We start from the raw sequence: 20,704 nt of genomic DNA, 5'->3' as shown, positions 1-20,704 counted from the left end.
ACGGTTCAACACAGATGCTCCTTAGAAACAGATCACCCCTCCCTGCCATTTTTCTCAGTAAGGTTTCAGTGCTGCTCTTTCTCACTGGCTTTCCGTATTATTTGTGGTGCTATTTGCTCGCTTTCCGACTCGCAGTACGATTTCAGTGTTGCTCTTTTTTTTTTTCTTCCCTTTTATTTATCAGTTTTCCATTTAACAGCAACATAAATACACATCTCTTCAAATACATAAAAATGCCAAAGGTATCGATAAACATTTTAGTGTTGACTATCAGATACGAACAATAAACCTATAATGCCTAAACCCCATATCCCACCCATAGGCCCACAAAAAAGATAAATAGATAAAATAGATAATGATTAATTACATAATTAAACAACAAGAAAGCAATTAAAAAAAAAAAACGGTAATACACAGGATGTTACAAAAAATAAGATAAATAACTAACAATTAAAAAAAAAAAAAAAAATAGTAATAAAAAAGGAAATAAATAAATAAAGTTCAATCAGGTGCAATTGTTTCCAAGGATCTAAATAAAGAAACAAAAGGTTGCCAGACCTTCAAAAACCCATCAGCCCTCCCTCTCAGACTAAACTTGATTTTTTCAAGTTTTAAAAAGAACATAAGATCCTTCAGCCAGCGGGCCATGGTCGGGGGATGCGGAGCCTTCCAGGACAATAATATTCTACGTCGTGCTAACAGTGAAGTGAAAGCGATTGCATTCAATTGTGTACTATTAAAAGACGTATCATGATCTCCAGGAACCCCAAATATAGCGATCAAAGGACAGGGTTCCAGTCGGATTCCAAAAACATGACAAATAATGTCAAAATAGGAGGTCCAGTATAACTGGATTTTGGGGCAAAGAAAAACATGTGGCTTAAATTGCAGGAGAGGAGTTGCATCGGTCACATAGGTCAGGAACATTGGGATAAATTTTAGATAGTTTAGACTTTGACCAATGTAGCCTATGTACTACTTTAAACTGAATAAGAGAAAGCCTTGCACAAGATGAGGAAGTCTGAATCCCTTAACTACACTATCCCAGTAGCCTCTCTGAAGTCCAGACCCAACTCCTCTTCCCAATTTGAAATAGTTTTACTGTCAGAGCAACTGTCCATTGAAAGAACAGTATTATATATTTGCGAGGTAAGAGATTTCTTATGTGAAGAAAGTTCGAATAAGTCTTCCCAAGACTGTTTAGGTGGGCGAATGGGAAACTCAGAAAAAATAGTGGAAGCACAGTGTCTAACCTGAAAATAACGAAATAAATGAAATGAAGGCAAACCATATAGGGACGACATATCCGTAAAGTTAAGAAAGATATTATCCTTATAAAGATCGGAAAAACATGTAATGCCCTTTTTATCCCATAAATTAAACGCAGAGTCTAAAAGGGAAGGGGGAAAAAGGTGATTATTACATAGTGGGGCCAAAGCTGAAGCAGAAACAGATTTGAAGTGGCGTCGAAATTGATGCCATATCTTAAGAGAGTGAAGTACAACAGGGTTATCTGTATATTGAGTAAGGGATACAGGGAGGGATGAAAATAATAAAGCGGGGAGAGAGGTTGAAAAACATGATTGAGCTTCTAGCTGACACCAAAATGCCTGAGGATCTTTTAGCCAATAAATGTATTTTTGGATGTTAGCTGCCCAATAATAAAACATCAAATTGGGTAAAGACAGACCTCCACTGAGTCGGCACTTTTGTAATAATGGCTTGCGAATTTTGGGAGACTTACCTCTCCATATGAATGAGGAGATCATTTGATCAATAGATTTAAAAAAAGATTTGGGTAAGAACAAAGGAATGCACTGGAAAAGGTATAAAAATTTGGGTAAAACATTCATTTTAACTACATTAACCCTGCCCAATAGAGATACCGCAAATTAGCCCATCTTTGAAAAGCTGACCTTACATGAGACAGTAGAGGAGTGAAATTAGCAGCCCGTAGAGCCTTAGGTGAGCTAGTCACATTCACTCCCAGATACTTGAAACCAGTATAACTCAGGTGGAAGGGAAGGTCAGTCTGTCTGAGAGCCAGCAGCTTTGTTTATAGGCAAGCATTCACTCTTTTGAATGTTAAGTCTATATCCAGAGAAGAAACCAAAATCTTTTAGTATTTCCATAACATGTGCTAGGGAATTAGTCGGGTTTGTGAGATACAGAAGTAAATCATCTGCATACAAGGCCACCCTGTGTTCTATATTTCCACGAGTCATGCCTTGGAACAAAGAGGAAGTCCTGAGAGCTATCGAAAGTGGCTCTATAGCTAAAGCAAAAAGTAAGGGGGAGAGAGGACAGCCTTGACGTGTGCCACGCGATAGAGGAAAAAAGTCAGATTTTATGTTATTGGTACAAACAGAAGCTAGGGGGGAAGTATACAAGAGACGAATCCAAGAAATAAATCTATCGCCAAAGCCAAATTTCTTCAGGACTGCAATGAGGTACTCCCACTCCACTCTATCAAATGCCTTTTCAGCATCCAATGAAATGACCACTTCAGGGAGAATACTATGATGTTTGGAGTACAATATATTAAAGAGGGTACGAAAATAAAAAAAGGAGTGTCTTCCTTTGATAAAACCTGTCTGCTCATCTGAAATAATAGATGGGAGGACTCCTATGCGAGAAGCTAACAGCTTGGCTAGAATTTTCACATCCACGTTAAGAAGGCTTATGGGTCTGTAAGAAGTACAAAAAGTCGGATCCTTCCCTTCCTTAAGTAATAGTGAGATAGAGGCCTGTCTCAGCGTCATGGGGAGAGAACCTTGCTCTAATGATTCCTCAAAGACAGACAAGAGTAATGGGGCTAATTTGGGATAAAATTTCTTATAAAAATCTGAACAGAATCCGTCAGGACCAGGGGATTTACCCGATTGTAAGGATTTAATCGAAAATATGACCTCATCCAAATTAAGGGGGGCATCAATTTCTACTGCTTTAACTGCCTCAACTGTGGGGATAACTAAACTGTCAAGAAACTGCTGCATATTTCCTGAGTTGGGAGGAAACTCTGAGGTGTAAAGACTGGTATAAAATGCCTTAAAGACAGAGTTAATTTCAATTGGGTCAGACGTCAAAGTACCTGATGCATTTTTTATTTGCATTATGTGACGGCCAGCATTATGATGCCTTAGTTGATGAGCTAACAAACGAGAAGCTTTCTCCCCGTATTCATAATAGTTACCACGAGACTGTAATAACAGCTGCTCCACCTCACTTGTTGACATCAAGTCAAACTCAAGTTGCAAGTTAAGACGCTGCTTATATATTTCTGGAGAAGGCTTCAGGGCATACTGGTGATCAAGTTTAAGAATTTCTGTAGATAGGTCTTTTAGTCTGGATTTCTTAGATCTGGACAGATGAGATGCGTATGAGATAATCTGGCCTCTTAGATAAGCCTTAAGAGTCTCCCATAATAAGGAATTTGAGATGGTATCTGACCTATTCATAATTAAAAAGTCATCAATGGAAACAGAAATATATTCACAAAAGGCCGGGTCTGAGAGAAGCAAGGAATTGAGCCTCCAAGTGGGTCGAGCTGTATGGTAGGTGGACAAAGCGATGTCTATAGCCAAAGGCGCATGATCTGAGATAACAATTGGGAGATACTCAGAATTATGGATTTTTGAAATTAAAGAGTCATTAATAAAAAAATAGTCTATACGAGAATATGTGTGATGAACATGGGAAAAAAAAGAATATTCTCTGGCTTGTGGATTATGAAATCTCCATGGATCAATGTATCCATTTTGAGTCATGAAGTCTGAAAATGACTTTGACATGGCAGATGGGGCTTTTATGCTGGAGGCAGATCTATCTAGTACCGGATCAATAACACAGTTTAAATCCCCAAAGATCAGAAGGTGTGTATTCAAATTGGGGATCATCCTCAAAAGGTTATTAGCAAATTGGCGTTGTCAAAGTTTGGGGCATAAACATTCACCAAGACAATAGGATTGTGCAGGATAGTCCCTATAATCATTAAAAATCTTCCATTTTTGTCTGTTATCGTCTCGGAGAGCGAGAACTGTATTTTATTACTAATTAAGATTGAAACACCTCTTGCTCGGGAATCAAAGCTGGAATGAAAGACGTGACCTATCCATGGCGTTTTAAGCCTTTTCTGATCCTTAATACGCAAATGAGTCTCCTGAAGAAAAATAACATCTGCTTTGAGACACTTTAAATGAGTGAGAACTCTAGATCTCTTGACTGGACCATTCATGCCCTTCACATTCCAGGACAGAAACCTAATCGGGCTCCCCATAATGTTACTGTCAACCATATTGGTTTTTCCAAGCGGCGTTACTGTACAGCTATAGTACCAATTGGAAGGAAAGAATAGAGCAAACATTGCAACACATTAAGCACCGACACTGTGAAGGAAATGACACACTGCAATCCAAATAAAACCAAGTAAATGAAAAGAAGCAAAGGAAAACAAACAAAAACACATAAACATGGGCCTGAACCCCCCCTCCCCCTCTTAGTCCCCTTCCCCAAATGAAGAAGACAGCAGCATAATCCAAACATCTAGAACCTCCTATCTCAGACTCCCACCACACTATCCACATAGCATTATAAAAAAAAGAAAAGAAAAAAGTAACCTCACCCGGTAAGATGAACATACCAGTCTAGAGAATAAAACAAACACCTCAAAACCAGCAGAATGTCCTCAATGATTAATTAAAACCATTAATTCAGTGTCACATAGAATGAGCCCTGCAACCGTGCAGATAAAGGATCATTGAGGTGAAAAATAATTACTTGTCTCTGCACAAATCTTGCACAAATTTGTCGGCGTCTGACGCAAATTGCAGCCATTTTTTCTCTCTGGTCGGCAGAACGATGCGCAGTTTAGCTGGATAAAGAAGCGCAGGCCGGTATCCTCTCTTGTAGAGCTCTGCCATGGCCTCCTTGAATCTCGCGCTGCCTTACCACTTCAGGGGTGTAGTCCTCGTAAAACCGAATCTTATGGCCGTTATAGACCAGGTCATCTCTCTTACGTGCCTCGGGAATCACCAGATCCTTTATTTGGTAGCGATGAAAACGAAGGATAACCGGCCGGGGTTTCCCCCCGGCGGCCGGCTTGGGAGCTAGGCTCTGGTGTGCCCTGTCCAGCTCTGGCGGCGAAGTAAGCACCTGCGATCCAAGGACATCGACAAGGAGTTGAGAGAAAAAAGTAGTAGGGTGTGGACCCTCAATAGCTTCAGGTAAACCCACAATCCGAATATTATTGCGTCTGCTGCGCCCTTCTAGATCTGCCATCTTGGATTTTAACCACTCGTTATCTTTTTGGAGCGCAGAGCATTCCGCCTTGATCTGGTCTAAACGTTGATCAAAATCGGTATGAGCAAGCTCGAGAGAACTAATACGCAGACTATGGTCGTGTACTGCAGATTGAACACTGTCCAGTTTAGACGATAAGTTCTCAAAAGAAGGCTTAAAGTCCGCAGACAGCGCAGCTCTGTGATCTTCTAGCAAAAGGCTAATCTGCGCCATAGTTGCAGGAGCCGACGGCGGTGAGTTTTCTTGGTCTCGTTCGGATTTATCCTTCGATTTAGGCATTCTACAGCTGGATTCAAAGTAATACACGTAAAAGTTCCTAAATCTGGGTTTCAGAGCAAAAAGTGTGAGGTTTGTAAGATAAATATAGTACAGTGTAAGTGCTGCTCTTTCTGACTGACTGGTGCTATTTGTTCGCTTTCCGACGTATTGTAAATAAGGTAAATTCATCTCACTATGGTGCTTATTCCGTACGTAATACCATGTAACACATAATAATAGTCCTACTTTTCACTAATATACCCATGCCACCGAAAAAAAGACGTAGAATTGGAAGGTTTACTTCAGATGCCAGAAGAAAGTCTATTTCAAGGGTGTCTGAAACACCACAGCAGACAGAATCCAGAGTGGAGGAACTTAAAATAAAATGTGAATCAGAAAACTGTTTGTTCTAATTCTATGTTCAGTTTCATTCATTTGGGAAATTCACCGGTTATAGATTCCCGGGCAATGCCGGGTACTCCTGCTAGTTACTAATAAAATGGGGTGAAAGGTTAGAGTAATGTCACAACTTGGCAGAATTGGATAACAAAGTGAATGTCAATGTAATTTTCCATTGCAAATTGTCCTCAAAGGAGTGTGTGTGTATGTGTTAGAACGGGCCCTACAATGGATTAGCACACCAATCAAGAATTGATACTACTGTTGCCTGGATAGGTGAGGCTTAAGTAGGTTTGAGAATGTTATGTTAAGCGTGTTTAAAGTTACCTTCAAATTCTCCCACTGGCAATGTCCACTTAGAATTGCCCAGTGGACATTTGCATTTCCTGTATGTTCCAGAGCACATTAACACAATTTAACAGGTCAGAATATCTGAAGTGGGAGGACTGGTTCATGTGATGGCTAATAGAGAAAAGGGGTTCTAGTGGAATTAAAGAGTCCTTCAAAACATAAAATAAGCATCCTTTGTAGGCAAAGTAGATTAATCATAACTACTAAAAAGATTAACTTAAAACCTATTTAATTATATTTGGAGAAAAATCACATTTTCTACATTTTTTTCAGTTTTCTTGCTATGTGTAATCATGTTTAGTTTGCTACTATAAAGCAAATGTATAAGAACCACCATGTGCCTTTACTGCTGGTGACAACAACTCGGCACGTGATCCCTAATCTGTCACATACAATTAAAAGGTGTCAGACAGCATTCCTCAGCGAAATGTCTCGTGAATAGTTACCAGCACGCTGAATTAACAACATGCATAGATGACAGGAGTGTGTGCTGCAGTCTCACAAGGCAGACAAGCTACACTTGACTTAGAAGATGGTGATTTGTTTCTCTTTTGCTTTTTTTGGGGTATGGTACACCCCTTGAGTTACGTAAACAGCTCCCTTCTGGGTCCATCACATGCATTCAGTATTATTAGACTTCGATGACCACCCTTTCCCCAATATCCATTGTACCCTCCCTTTGAGTTACCAAAAAGCTGCCCCTCAGTGTTTATAGCAAGATGGGAAAAGGTGTGGGTGATTCTGGAGCTTCCACCTCTTAAGTTACTAAAATGGAGCCCCTCGTTGTCTGTAGCATGGCATGATTCTGGAGCACATGCTGCTTGAGTTATATAAACCGCACCCCCCAGTGTCTGGAGCGCATGCCCCTTAACTTTCATAATTGGCACTCCTTGGATTATGTTGCTCTAGGCGGCTGCCTATGTCACCTAATAGATAGACCAGCCATGGATACATAGTTGCCCTTTCCTGCTTTGACTTTTTTTTAAATAAAAATATTAAAGTCATTTCTAGAGCTAAAAATCATCAAATTAACACACACATCTGAGGGCGGCACACTACTGAGGGCCTGCTGCTCCAGATGTCTAGGATTAATTCTGTGCCTGGTCCTAATCTCTGTTCAGGTTCTTCTTGTGTTCTGATGGTTAGCGTTGGCTCATCAAGACACTGGAAATGAAAAATACTGGTTTAGAAAATTAAATTTCAATTCAAATTCAATTCAGTATATTTATCTATAGAGTCTTTTCACTGACTACAGTCTTGGCACACTTACATATATTTAGAAAAGTGATAACCTACCAGTAAATTATTAAATGGAACAATACTTATATAAATAAGCACACAAAAGATGTTAAAATACACAGTAAAACAGAATGAGTCTTAATGATTAACATAAACAAATCATGAGATATAACTAGCTGACAACAGAAAACAGGAAAACAAAAATACAAATCAATGGAATTTCTACCAAAAAAAATAAGCCTTTTGCGGGAGTCCAGATAAACTCAGTTCTGATGCCGTAAGCCAACTGGCCACTGGGCATTCTGCAATATCATGAGTAGCGTTTGGTGGCAAAATTTGCCAAAGCGCTTTTCGCAGCATATTTTCTGGGTTTGTCTGTGACCTTGTTCACCAAATATTTTCCTGAAAATTCACTGTACAGCTGACATAGATGAACTTTGCTTTCCCAGCACCCCATAATGATTTGTGAGGCTAATGTGATATCACAGAATTTCAGTAACTAAAATCAGAAAGGACAGCATCCCAATATATATAATGATGATCCTAACAGTGGAATAAAAATTAATGGAAAACGTGCAAATACATTTAAACACAAAACACACACACATAAGGAAACTGGAAATATGCTGGTGTAGTTGTGTCTTAAAGGTGTAGGACAGACTGGCATTATTTATTTTGCTCTGACTGAAACACAAGTCCATGGCTTAAAAAACTACTTCCAGACACTCTGAATATCAGCTCAGAAGTTTCTGTTTTTCCTGACTGAGCCTCTCTTGGAATGTTGTGCCTTATCTGATAAAATGATTCAATCACAAGCCAAGTGAAATACCAGAGATGGCTCTTCAAAGTACCATTTAGATACTCAAACAAAAGGCCATAACTCAACAATTGGCAGCCCTGATGAGCAAAACTTTTCTCCAATATTCAACCAAAAAGGATGGGCTCAAGGAACCTCTTTCTTTAAAATCCTATGCACACCCCAAATCTGGGCTCTACTGATAAAGCTAACTACTCTCAAACTAGTTGTTAACTTTTGCTGTCCATAGCATAGATTAAAGAAATCACTAAAGGACAAACCGTGTTGGACTGGAATGGTGGAAGACTTGGTTGTATTGGAGGCGTACAAGAGTGCCCTTATTCAAAACCTTTATGTGGAACAGCAAGTGCACAAACAGAGAGAGACCATATGTAAAGCCACAAATATACCTTTCTAATAACAGGAGCTGACTGAACACCAGCTGCCCGTCAAGACATTGTATGTAAAAACAGCAAGGAAAAGACTGCAGTACTGCCTGCAACCAGAAGGTGTGACCAGCGTGATGAAGGAGATGAGCTCCTGAACAAAGGAAGAAAGCATGCTTGAAGATCTTTTCATCTGCTACAGAAAGCTGACAAGGAAAGGAACAGAGCATAGCCTACACCAGAGCATAGGCTCACCTACTTTAATTCAGAGAACTATTCATTGTAACTTAATAGATAGGATAAAGCAAGCTAATGCATTATGGTTTTGGTGTCACTGTAACTGAAAAGTAATAACTTTGTGAAGAATAAGTTCCAGCTGTTACATTTTTTTTTTAAATTCAGTAAGAAATTGCAGAGCACCATTTCACATACAAACACAGAAACTCTATGTTTAAAGGTAAGACTAACATTGAGTAAATCAATGCCACAGTGCGGCAGTAGAAAGATAGTACTAACTAAATAACTTATCCATGTCACATGCTTGAATTGAAAGATCAGAATTCATAATTTGTATGTCTTTTTCTTTAGAAGATTAAAATCCTTCTTCCAATATACCCAGCATCTCTCCTCTGCACATGTCCAAACCAATGCACTCTCACCTCTCTGACTTTGTCTCCCAACCATCCAACTTGAGCTGACCCTCTAATGTACTCATTTCTAATCCTGTCCATCCTCATCACACCCAATGCAAATCGTAGCATCTTTAACTCTGCCATCTCCAGCTCTGTCTCCTGCTTTCTAGTCAGTGCCACCGTCTCCAAACCATATAACATAGCTGGTCTCAGCACCATCCTGTAGACCTTCCCTTTCACTCTTGCTGATACTCATCTGTCACAAATTACTCCTGACACTCTTCTCCACCCATTCCACCCTGCCTGTACTCTCTTTTTCACCTCTCTTCCACAATCCCCATTACTCTGTACTGTTGATCCCAAGTATTTAAACTCATCCACCTTTGCCAACTCTACTCCCTGCATCCTCACCATTTCACTGACCTCCCTCTGTCTAGCCAATCGGTACAGGTCCTTTTCTCCCTCCTTAGTGTCCAACTTCTCATACAACTCATCATACGCATTTTCTTTAGCAGTCGCCACCTCTCTCTTCACCTTGCGCCTTATCTCCTTGTACTCTTGTCTACTTTCTGCATCTCTCTAACTATCCCACTTCTTCTTTGCCATCCTCTTCCTCTGTATACTCTCCTGTATTTTCTCATTCCACCACCAGGTTTCCTTTTCCTCCTTCCTCTGTCCAGATATCACACCAAGCACCCTTCTTGCTGTTACCCATACTACATCTGCTGTAGTTTCCCAACTGTCTGGTAATTCTTCACTACCACCCAGTGCCTGTCTCACCTCCTCCCTAAACTCAACCTTGCAGTCTTCCTTTTTTCAACTTCCACCATTTGATCCTTGGCTCTGCCCTCACTCTCTTGCTCTTCTTGATCTCCAACGTCATCCTACAGACCACCATCCTATGCTATTTAACTACACTTTCCCCTGTCACCACTTTGCAGTCTTCAATCTCCTTCAGATTGACTCTTCTGCACAGGATGTAATCTACCTGTGTGCATCTCCCTCCACTCTTGTACATCACTCTATGTTCCTCCCTCTTCCTAAAATACATATTCACCACAGTGATAGCCATCCTTTTGGCAAATTCGACTATCCTCTGACCTTCTACATTCCTCTCCTTGACATCATACCTACCCATCACTTCCTCGTCTCCACTATTCCCTTCACCAAAATGCCCATTGAAATCCACTCCAATCACCACTTTCTGTCCCTTGAGTACAATGTTCATCACTTCATCCAACTCACTCCAAAATCTTTTTTCTCATCCATTGCACACTCAGGTTGCGGGGCATATGCACTAAAAACATTCATCATCACACCTCCATTTTCCAGCTTCATAATCATTACTCTGTCTGGCACTCTTTTCACCTCCAAAACACTCTTGACATACTGTTCCTTCAGAATAACTCCTACCCCATTTCTCCTCCCATCCACACCATGATAGAACAATTTGAATCCACCTCCAATCCACCTGGCCTTACTCCCCTTCCATTTAGTCTCTTGCACACACAATATATCAACCTTCCTTCTCTCCATCATATCGGCTAACTCTCTCCGCTTACCAGTCATACTGCCAACATTCAAAGTTCCTACCATCAGTTTCACTCACTTTACTTTCCTCCTCTCCTCCTGCCTCCTACACGTCCAACAGTAGCCCAATTTCCGCCAGCACCCTGGTGGCGGTCGTTGTTAACCCGGGGCTCGACCGATCCGTTATGGAAATTTGTATTGTTGTCCGCATATTGATTTGGCAAAATTTTACACTATAGTCTATCAAACATGCCAAACCACAACAGTGAAAATAATAGTGTTTATTGCAGATAATCGACAATTTGTGAATCTCATTCATAAACTGTACAGATTTCTTTACTTTTCTGCTGACGTGGCCATACGGTGAAACAGAGATCTCTCACTCAACCTACATTCATTCGGCGTCCCAGGGTGTTAATTGCTGACATTAGAGTTATTTACCATTACCAAAAGCAAAACTGTTAAGAAATAAACTGAGTGATCATACAGCACTTTCCTACAAAGGTGATCTGTCTTTTTGTGTGAACCCGTATGTAACCTGTATGTAAAACGTGAGCCTACCCTTTTATTAACATTACTCAGAGTGCTGTGCAGTTGAAGCACACAGGAAAGAGTGAAGATTCCATGTGCTTTAGTGTTTTGTTTATTAGGTAACAGCAGCAGTAAATAAGAAAAAGGGTCAGAGAAAAAAAAAATACTTTTCAGTTTGACAGAGGTGAATATTTGCTATTGAATCTATGGGGGCAAGCTACAAAGAATTCATGCTGTTCCTGCTGCCATTGTTTGCAAGACATTTTATTGTTCTGACATTTAATTGTATTAATTTTATCTCAAGGATGCATGGTTTTGCAGTGGTTAGTCTGCTGCCTCATAGATCAAGTCATATTTTTGGCCATAATAATTATTGGTTCAACATACAGTAGTTGACAGAAACTTACCTCATCCTCTGGGATACTTAAAAGACTGTTTCACCATTATAATCCACTCAGAACTAGTTAAGATTCTTCTTCCCAACTGACTTCAACTGTTTGGTAAACTTCCTGAACATTTCTGTGATTCTTCCAAACTTGAGGATAAGAGAATAAAGTGGGGTTCGCTCATCATTAACCATGAACACATGGCCAAATAGTGAAAAAGATCGGAAGAAGACTGAATTGTTTCTTTGTTGATCCCAAGGCTCTAAAAATCTCTGTGTCACTGTTGTGATACTAAGTTTGATTTTGTCTAGAGCTCAAATTCATTTGAAGTGTGTGCCGTTGTTTTTTAAGATATTTGGAATGTATTATTTCTAATGGGTGTTTCTAAGAAGAGTTTGTTTTAGGACCATTTCTGCCCATTTCTTTTAATTTTGTGTTTGCTTCTTAATTCTGGTTTTGACAACCAGTTCTTTCAGTCTCCATTAGAAGGTTTTGGTTCCATTAGAACACTCTAGAAGAGAACAGGCCATTCAGCCCAACAAAGCTCGCCAGTCCAGTCTCGGTTGGTATTTGACCAATGCCTTCACTTTTTTGCTCATTATGATTCTGTTGGTTTCGATTTGTACTACCACCCTCTTGATTAACAGTAATGCCCATATACATGGACCATAACAGTCAATTTCCAAGAGCAGGAGTGGAAGCTTTGATTTTAAAATACTTGTAAAACACTCTGTGTCTGGCTGACTTGCAATTCATTTGTTGTAGTTTAATTTATAAAACCAATAAAGAAATAAAAAAATAATTAGAAAGATGTAGTAATGTTTCAACATTGTAGGGGTATACCAAGAACAGAACAGAGGATGAATAGATGAATGGAATTGTGATTGAAGAATTAAGTAAACTCAATACTTTTACAGAAATGTTATTTCCTTCATCACTATTAAAGGTATATACACAAATCTGAATAAGGTAACCAATCTTGGTTTCATTAATCTCTGGCTCCACAAAATAGAGAAGGGGTGAGTTCTCCAAAAAGCCCTCAGAACAGATCTCCCCCAAGGTAAGTCTGACCTAGGATAATGGGAGGCTTGGTGCCTAACTAGGCCTCAAAATGGAGATTAGCTAAAGTCAAAAAAACAAAAAAGCAAATAGTCTCACACCCTTGAAAATGTCTCTCCAGGGGGGGAAACTGTGTAACTTTGACTCAAGCAGAAAAAAGTCCCACAAGGAATAAAGCAACGTGTTCAAAAGAGCAAAATGGGAGTTTACCTAAAAAGGCAATCCACAGTAAATAAATTCCATCAAAATCGAAAGTCATAATCCTTAAACAGAACGAAAAATGTCAAAAAGCCCTAAGTTCCAAAGAACAACAATAAACAATAAGAAGAGAACTCACCTATTAGCAACATTTACAGAAGCCAGAGATAACCAATTTCTTCCACAAACCTTTCGCCAAGCATTAATCACTGTCTTTCCAAAACAAAATAAGGACTTATTACAATGTGCATCATACAGACCAATTTCACTTCTGAATAACGACGTTAAAATACTCTCTAAAATCATAGCTAGAAGGATGGAGAAAGTGCTCCCTCGGTAATATCACAAGACCAAACTGGATTTATTAGGGGCCGACACTTATCTTCAAATCTTCGACGCCTGTTTAATGTAATATACTCACCAACTAAATCAAACACCCCAGAAATATTATTATCATTGGATGCAGAAAAAGCATTCGACATGATTGAATGGAAATACCTTTTTACTATATTGGAGAAGTTTGGGTTTGGCCTGAACATTTGTGCATGGATTAAATTACTGTATACTAACCCAGAAGCTTCAGTTTGCATCAATAACATTTGCTCAGACTACTTTAAACTAGAACGTGGCACAAGACAAGGATGCCCTTGTCACCGCTGCTGTTTGCATTGCCATTGAACCACTGGCAATACATTGTCGAAATACTGATCAGATAAAGGGGATTAGCAGAGAAGGACTGGAACAGAAAATCTCATTATATGCAGATGATATGGTACTGTATATTTCGGACCCAGAAAATTCTGTGCCTGCAGTCTTAGCAGCACTCACAGAATTTCAAAAGCTCTCTGGTCTCAGAATTAATCTGAATAAAAGTGTACTCTTTCCAGTGAATTCTCAAGCATATAATATTAGATTAGATACCCTACCTTTTATCATTGCAGAACAGTTTAAATACCTAGGGTAAACATCACAAGTAAACATAAAGCTCTATATCAACAAAATTTCATGTCTGCATGGAAAAAATTAAACAAGACTTGCATAGATGGTCAACCCTTCATCTCACACTAGCTGGAAGAATTAACACTGTTAAGATGAATATTCTTCCTAAGCTCCTTTTTTTATTTCAAAACATCCCAATATACATTAATAAATCATTCTTTAAGCAATTAGATTCAACAATAACCTCATTTATTTGGAATTCAAAACATCCACGCATCAAAAGAGCGACCCTACAAAGACAAAAGGCAGAAGGCGGCATGGCTCTACCTAACTTCCAGTTTTATTACTGGGCGGCAAATATACAGGCGATAAGAACCTGGACACAAATAGAAGAACATACACAGGCTTGGACCGCAATAGAAGTAAAATCCTGCAGTACTTCTTTGTATTCCTTGCTTTGTGCTCCAATAAACACACGTTATTGGCAATACACCAATAACCCAATTGTGCTCCACTCACTTAAAATCTGGAACCAATGTAGAAAGCATTTTAAGACGGAGAAGCTTCTATCTGTGGCACCTCTGCAAGAGAACCACCTCTTTCAACCTTCACAAACATATGCACTTTTTAATATCTGGAAATAATTAGGAATTAACTTGCTTAGAGATCTTTATATAGACATCCTATGAACAATTACATTCCAAATTTAACATTCCAGCTACACATTTCTTTCACTATCTTCAAATCAGGAACTTTGTTAAACAGAACCTTCCAGATTTTCCTCATCTTGCACCCTCATCCACGCTGGAAAAATATTGCTCAATTTTAAGGAATTAGACTCCATCTCTACAATATATAAAATCATTTTACAATCCCTTCCTTTCAAAGATCCAAGAGGACACTGGGAAAACGACCTCTCAATTAATATATCAGTAAAGGAGTGGAAAGTAGCAATGCAGAGAATTCACTCGAGCTCCATATGCGCAAAGCATACAATTATACAACTCAAAATTATATATCGAGCACATCTGTCTCGACTAAAACTCTCCAAAATGTTTCCAGGGCATGATCCAACCTGCGAACGTTGCAAGTAAGTCCCAGCCTCACTGGGTCACATGTTCTGGGCCTGCACCAAATTAACATTATTCTGGACAAAAATTTTTAATTACCTCTCAGACAGCCTTGGACTCACAATCCCTCCTAACCCATTAACAGCTGTGTTTGGGGTTCTTCCAGAGGGGTTTAAAGTGGAGAAGGACAAACAAACTGTGATTGCATTCACTACACTGTTGGCACGCAGACTTATTCTGATAAACTGGAAGAACCCAAACTCTCCTCTTTTAAGTCAGTGGGAAACCGATGTGTTATATTATTTGAAATTGGAAAAAATCAAATACTCAGTTAGAGGATCCATACAGACTTTTTTCAAAACATGGCAGGATCTAATCAGTAATATTTTAAAATAAGTTTATAAAGCACAGAGAATTTATTAATTTAGGTATGTTTACAAGCCTTAAATTTAACGCCGCTTGGCTTGCTCTCTCTCTCAGGGTGGGGATCGATCTGTTCTTAACATAATTCTTTTTTTTGTAAAACTTGATTGCTATGTATTGATTGTAATAAAATTAATAAATAAAAAAAAAAAAAAAAAGAAGAGAACTCACCAATACCCATGCACATAAAATGTACCACAGAGGGACTGCAATTCCCTTGAGCCTTCATAGGGTTAGGAGAATGACAGAAGACCACCCACAAAATAGAAATGAATAAGGCAGAGCAAGCATCCACACATAAAAATCAAACAAATAACAAAACTGATAAAATATATATTATACAAATAATATACATACATAACAACATTAACATAAGTGATTGTAATAAATTAATCAAAAACAAATAAAAAAAGAAAAAAGATATTTAAATACAAGCTAGGGAAGTAGCCCTGGCTAACACATAACACTTGGGGTTTACCAAGATTGATTTTACTAAATGGTACATTACATTTTTATTCATTACTAAAAGTAGAAATCAGTTGTCAGAGTCCAATACCTCTTGTATTAAAACTAAGATTAACTAGTACCTTAAACTGGTGTCCTGCTGATTAAATATACTGTTTGCCCCACTGTATTTGGATCTTTATTTGTCACTGCCAGACATTAGTGAAGGCTGTTTTTTCCACCTGACATATCTAAAAAGGCACATAAGTTCTTATAAACAAAAGGCTAACAGTGGGCGTTAACAAACCACAGACATAAAAAACAATAAACACAAATCGTCTATCAGAGGAGGCAGCTGAATTGTTTCTCCTCATTCTTACCCGCAGCCTTCTGTGTTCTTTAGGCTTTTCTTATCTTCCAGCATGCCTTTGCCTTTTGTCTTCTCTATGGCACCTTGTAGTATTCAGTAATTTTTATCTACCAAAGAATCACTTCTGAGATCAAAGGTATTCATCAATCTGTCATGTCTAGCAGCCAAAGTGTCCTGCTGGTGGGGAGTGGGTGCTCTAGGTCCATGAGGTCCAATTATCAGATTTAAAGGAACTGTTACTTGGGAATATTCTTGGGGCTATCTGTATTTTACTGTGTATGGCAAGGCCTCAGTATTCATTTACTGGCCCTCTTTTCCTGTCATGTGGAGAAGGATACACACACGTGGCAGCAGGGACCTTCTAAACCAATGATTCTTACTATGGGGTGTGTGCAATGAGCCCTGTGTGGCTACAGAATTTACTTAGAAAAAAGAGTTTAATTAGACAGCTTTGATGCTTAACTGAATCTCATTAGTACTTGTCTTGATTTGTTGTGTTATTTTTATTTTGTTTCTTTCGTGTCACCGTGGCATCATTTTGTTGTTAGTTTTCTTCATGGCTGCTGCCACAGAAAGCATGATTTTCATGGTCATATTTTTTAATGACAACAGCATTCATTGCCAGTAATGGTGTTTCTCAGCCTGGGTTCCTTCACGGCTGGAGTTCAAATGACATTTTTATTTCCTCTTTGTTCATTTGTGATTATTTTGTTTATGTTAATGTTATTGGTGATTTAGTTTCTATCTGTCTATGCATTTACTGTTATGTCCGTGTGTCTTGTGGGTAGTTCCCCAGGAGGCGGGGCCACCTGTCCATCACAGCAGAGGACTGCCCTCAACCTTATAAAGGCTTATAAAAATGCACAGTTCCTTGCAGTTAATTGATGGTGCATTTTGAATTTTTTGATTATCATTGTGTTTTTGTGAATTTCTGGATATTTGACCTCCGTGGGCAGTGTTTCAACTACTCTTTTGGATTTGTGTATTTGAGCATTAGACAGGGAGATGAATAAATCAGGAACCGAGCCAAAACACAAAAATCAACTTGAAATAAGTAAACAAGGCAAGGATTGTCAGGAGTTCCACAAGAAAAAAAACACACTAAGTAGCTTGGGTAAATTCACAATGTTGAACAGCTAGGAAGTGCATGACTGTGACCGTTATACTACTGCAACAGTGATGTCACAAGTCACAAACTTCCAGTCATCCCTGCGTAACAACAAAATGACAGTGCCCTTGGAAAACAAAAAGGAGTTGTGGGAAAATATGATTCATTTTTTTAACATTGTTAAAACTTAATGGAAACAAAAAACAAACATTAGAACATGAGTTATTGGGCTTCAAAACCCAATTCACACAATTTGCTAAAAAACTAACCAGAAAAATTAAGTAGAACAGCTAATGATAGCAATAATACATAAAAGAAAACAAAAATGCTATATTCAAAAAAAGATCTGAGTAAGGGTCAAAACTCTGGCTATGTCATAACAATTGGGGTGCCATTTTGCTTAATTTTAATGGGCATCATCATTTTATGCATTGTATGAATGAACTCCAGCATATTTTGAAAATATACAGTACATATACTGATCTTAGAGGCTGTGAACAACTAGATTTGAATTTTATACATTGTTTTCAAACTGGTATTACTTACATCATTATTTTTTTTATATTTTGTCCACCATTTTGTTTATCGTGGCCACCATCATTTTGAGGTATGCTGAAGTCAGATGGCTGTTGCAAGTACGCTCCCATTGCCATCACATGATGCTTAGAAATGGGACATCTTGACATCATCACTCAGACAATATTTTGGAGGGCAGGTTAAGATTTTGGATTATGACTTTTGCGGAGCTAATTAGCAGAAACAGTTAAAAGAAAAACATAACTTTCACGAGCTCTTGGATTTTGAGTTTCGGTTACCTCTTTGTACTTTGGTGCTTTAATTTAGTTTGTCTTCTAGGTTTTCTGACCACTGCCCTTTTCTGTATCTGATTTTTTTTCTCATAATTTCCTGATCAATTTGCCATAAAGAGTTTTTAAGGAAGTACATTGCTAATCATATGAAAATATATTTTAGAAGTATTGAACAGACAACTGGAATAGCTGACAAAAACAAAGCATATTAAATCATTTACTTAGACTTTCCTAAAGCCTTTAACTTTGATTCATTCTGAATCCAGAAGCTGTAGGCATCAGAGGTAATCTAAAAACTGCTTAACTGACAGGAAACGAAGGGCACAGATAAATCGAGAGTGCTCCATGTGCAGTGAGGACATCAGTGGAATACCTCAGGGGTCTGTACTTGGACCTTTACTTTTTCTGGTTTATATTAATGACATTGATTCCAGTGTAGTTAGCAAGATCACACCAAAATTGGAGGAATGGCAGGCACTGAGAAGGCAGCAAAAAGAGCTGAAAAAGACCTAGGCCAGCTGCAGAACTGGGTACAGTTTAATGTAGAAAAGTGCTACACATGGACAACAGGAATGTCCATTTTAAATACAAGATGTAAGACACTCTCCTACAGAAAGTAACCTCTGAAAAAAGGATTTAGCTGTTTATATTGAAACAATTTTTTCATTTTCCTAGCAATGTGCAGATGCTATTAAAAAACAATAAAATGTTAAGTTATATTGTAAAAACTTGAATATAAGTTGAGGGGCATCACACTTGGAGTATAAAATGCAGTAGTGAGACTGTATCTGGAGGGCTGTCTACAGTTCTGGTCAGCATGCTACAAAAAAGACATAGTAGCACTTGAAGCTTTACAGAAGACAGACTCAGAGAATTAAACCTGTTTTGAGCACAAAAGAGTGCAGACCTAACCCAGGTCTTCAAAATTCTTAAAGACATTGATAAAGTAGAACTAGCAGAATTCTTTTAATCACATAATCGAATATGCCAGTGGAAATTAAGGGGAACTGCAGTTAAAACTGAAGCCAGGAGGCACTTCTTTACTCAAGGAGTTGTGGGAACCTGGAAAAAACTAAGAAGCCATGTAGTTGAAGCCGAAACCTTGACAGCCTATAACTAATACATGAATTAGATATTTTGACAGTTTAGCTATTAGCTAAACAAACAACCATGATGGGCTGAATAATTTCATCTTGTTTGTTAAATTTCTTATGTTCTTATGATCTGAGCAAAAGTGGTACTGAACTGGAGACTGATGTGCTGATGTCATCCTTGTGAGTGGAAGTTCTGAGAGTTTTGTGTTCTGAGGTGTGATAGTTAATAAGCAGTTTACTGCTTATCTTTTCACCATTTTAGGTTATTTATTGCATTTAGCTGATTAAATCTGAAGAAAAACTGGAAAAACTGTGGTGTTCTAAAACTTTTGACTGGTAGTGTAAGCGTAGTCTGTCAGATCTGCAATTCAAATTTAAAGAGTTAGGTACCAGGCTAAGGAGCAGAACTGACAAAGCAGTCTTCTTCAGTGTTCTGCCTGTGCCACACACCAGTCCAGGTAAGACTGACGGGATTAGGCTTAACGTGTGACACAAATCTTGGTGCAGGGTAGAAGGGCATAGGTTTATGAGGCATTGGGAGTCTTTTTGGAACAGATGAGTTACATCTGAACTGGAGGGGTGCCAATGTGTTGGAGAGGTGTATGAGTAGTTTAGTCGAGGATTGTTTAAACTAGGGAATGGGGAGGGCAGTGAGTTTAGGACAGACCCCGTTTAGAATTATACATGAAGGAACAAACACTAAAAACAAAAATGCATGGTAATATAAATTCTAACTGAAAGTTTAAGTACAAAAATAATGTTCTAATGACATAAATTAAAAATAGCTTGCTAAAAGTACCAAAAATAAAACAAGTGAGATGAAGTAGTTTGTAGCTGAGCAAAATGATATTATAGCAATAAAAGAAACCTAGCTAAATAAAAAATGTGGGAATGAGTATAACATAGAGGGATACACATTTTTTTAGGATAGACAGAACAGAAAAGGAGGTAGAGCTGCTGTTTATGTCAAACAAAATTTAAACATAAGTCCTATTCAGTTGAACGATGAGACCCATCTTGGTGAGGACATGTGGCTTCACCTGGAAAGCATTCGGGAAAGAGGCCTTATTTTAGGAGTGTGTTTATAGACTGCTCAATTCAGATAGTAATTTCAATGCACATCTTTTTAGTAATGTTAAAAAGGCAAATTTAAAGAGGGATATTACAGTCACAAGGGACTTTAACTACCCAAATATACCTGGGCGAACCTTGAAAATAACTTAACACAAGAACAGCAAAGTGGGGGAAAGCCTGTCTAGATTTAGTATTTTGTAATAATCAGGATATAATTGAGAATGTATAAGTGATTAAATCATATTGCCTAAAGCACAGGAAGCAGATGGTGATGGTGCGGGGAGCCCTATCAGAATTGGCAGATGTTAAG

Source organism: Polypterus senegalus, chromosome 8 (genome assembly GCF_016835505.1).
Source record: "Polypterus senegalus isolate Bchr_013 chromosome 8, ASM1683550v1, whole genome shotgun sequence".
Lineage (NCBI taxonomy): Eukaryota > Metazoa > Chordata > Cladistia > Polypteriformes > Polypteridae > Polypterus > Polypterus senegalus.
This window is presented reverse-complemented; position numbering follows the sequence as displayed.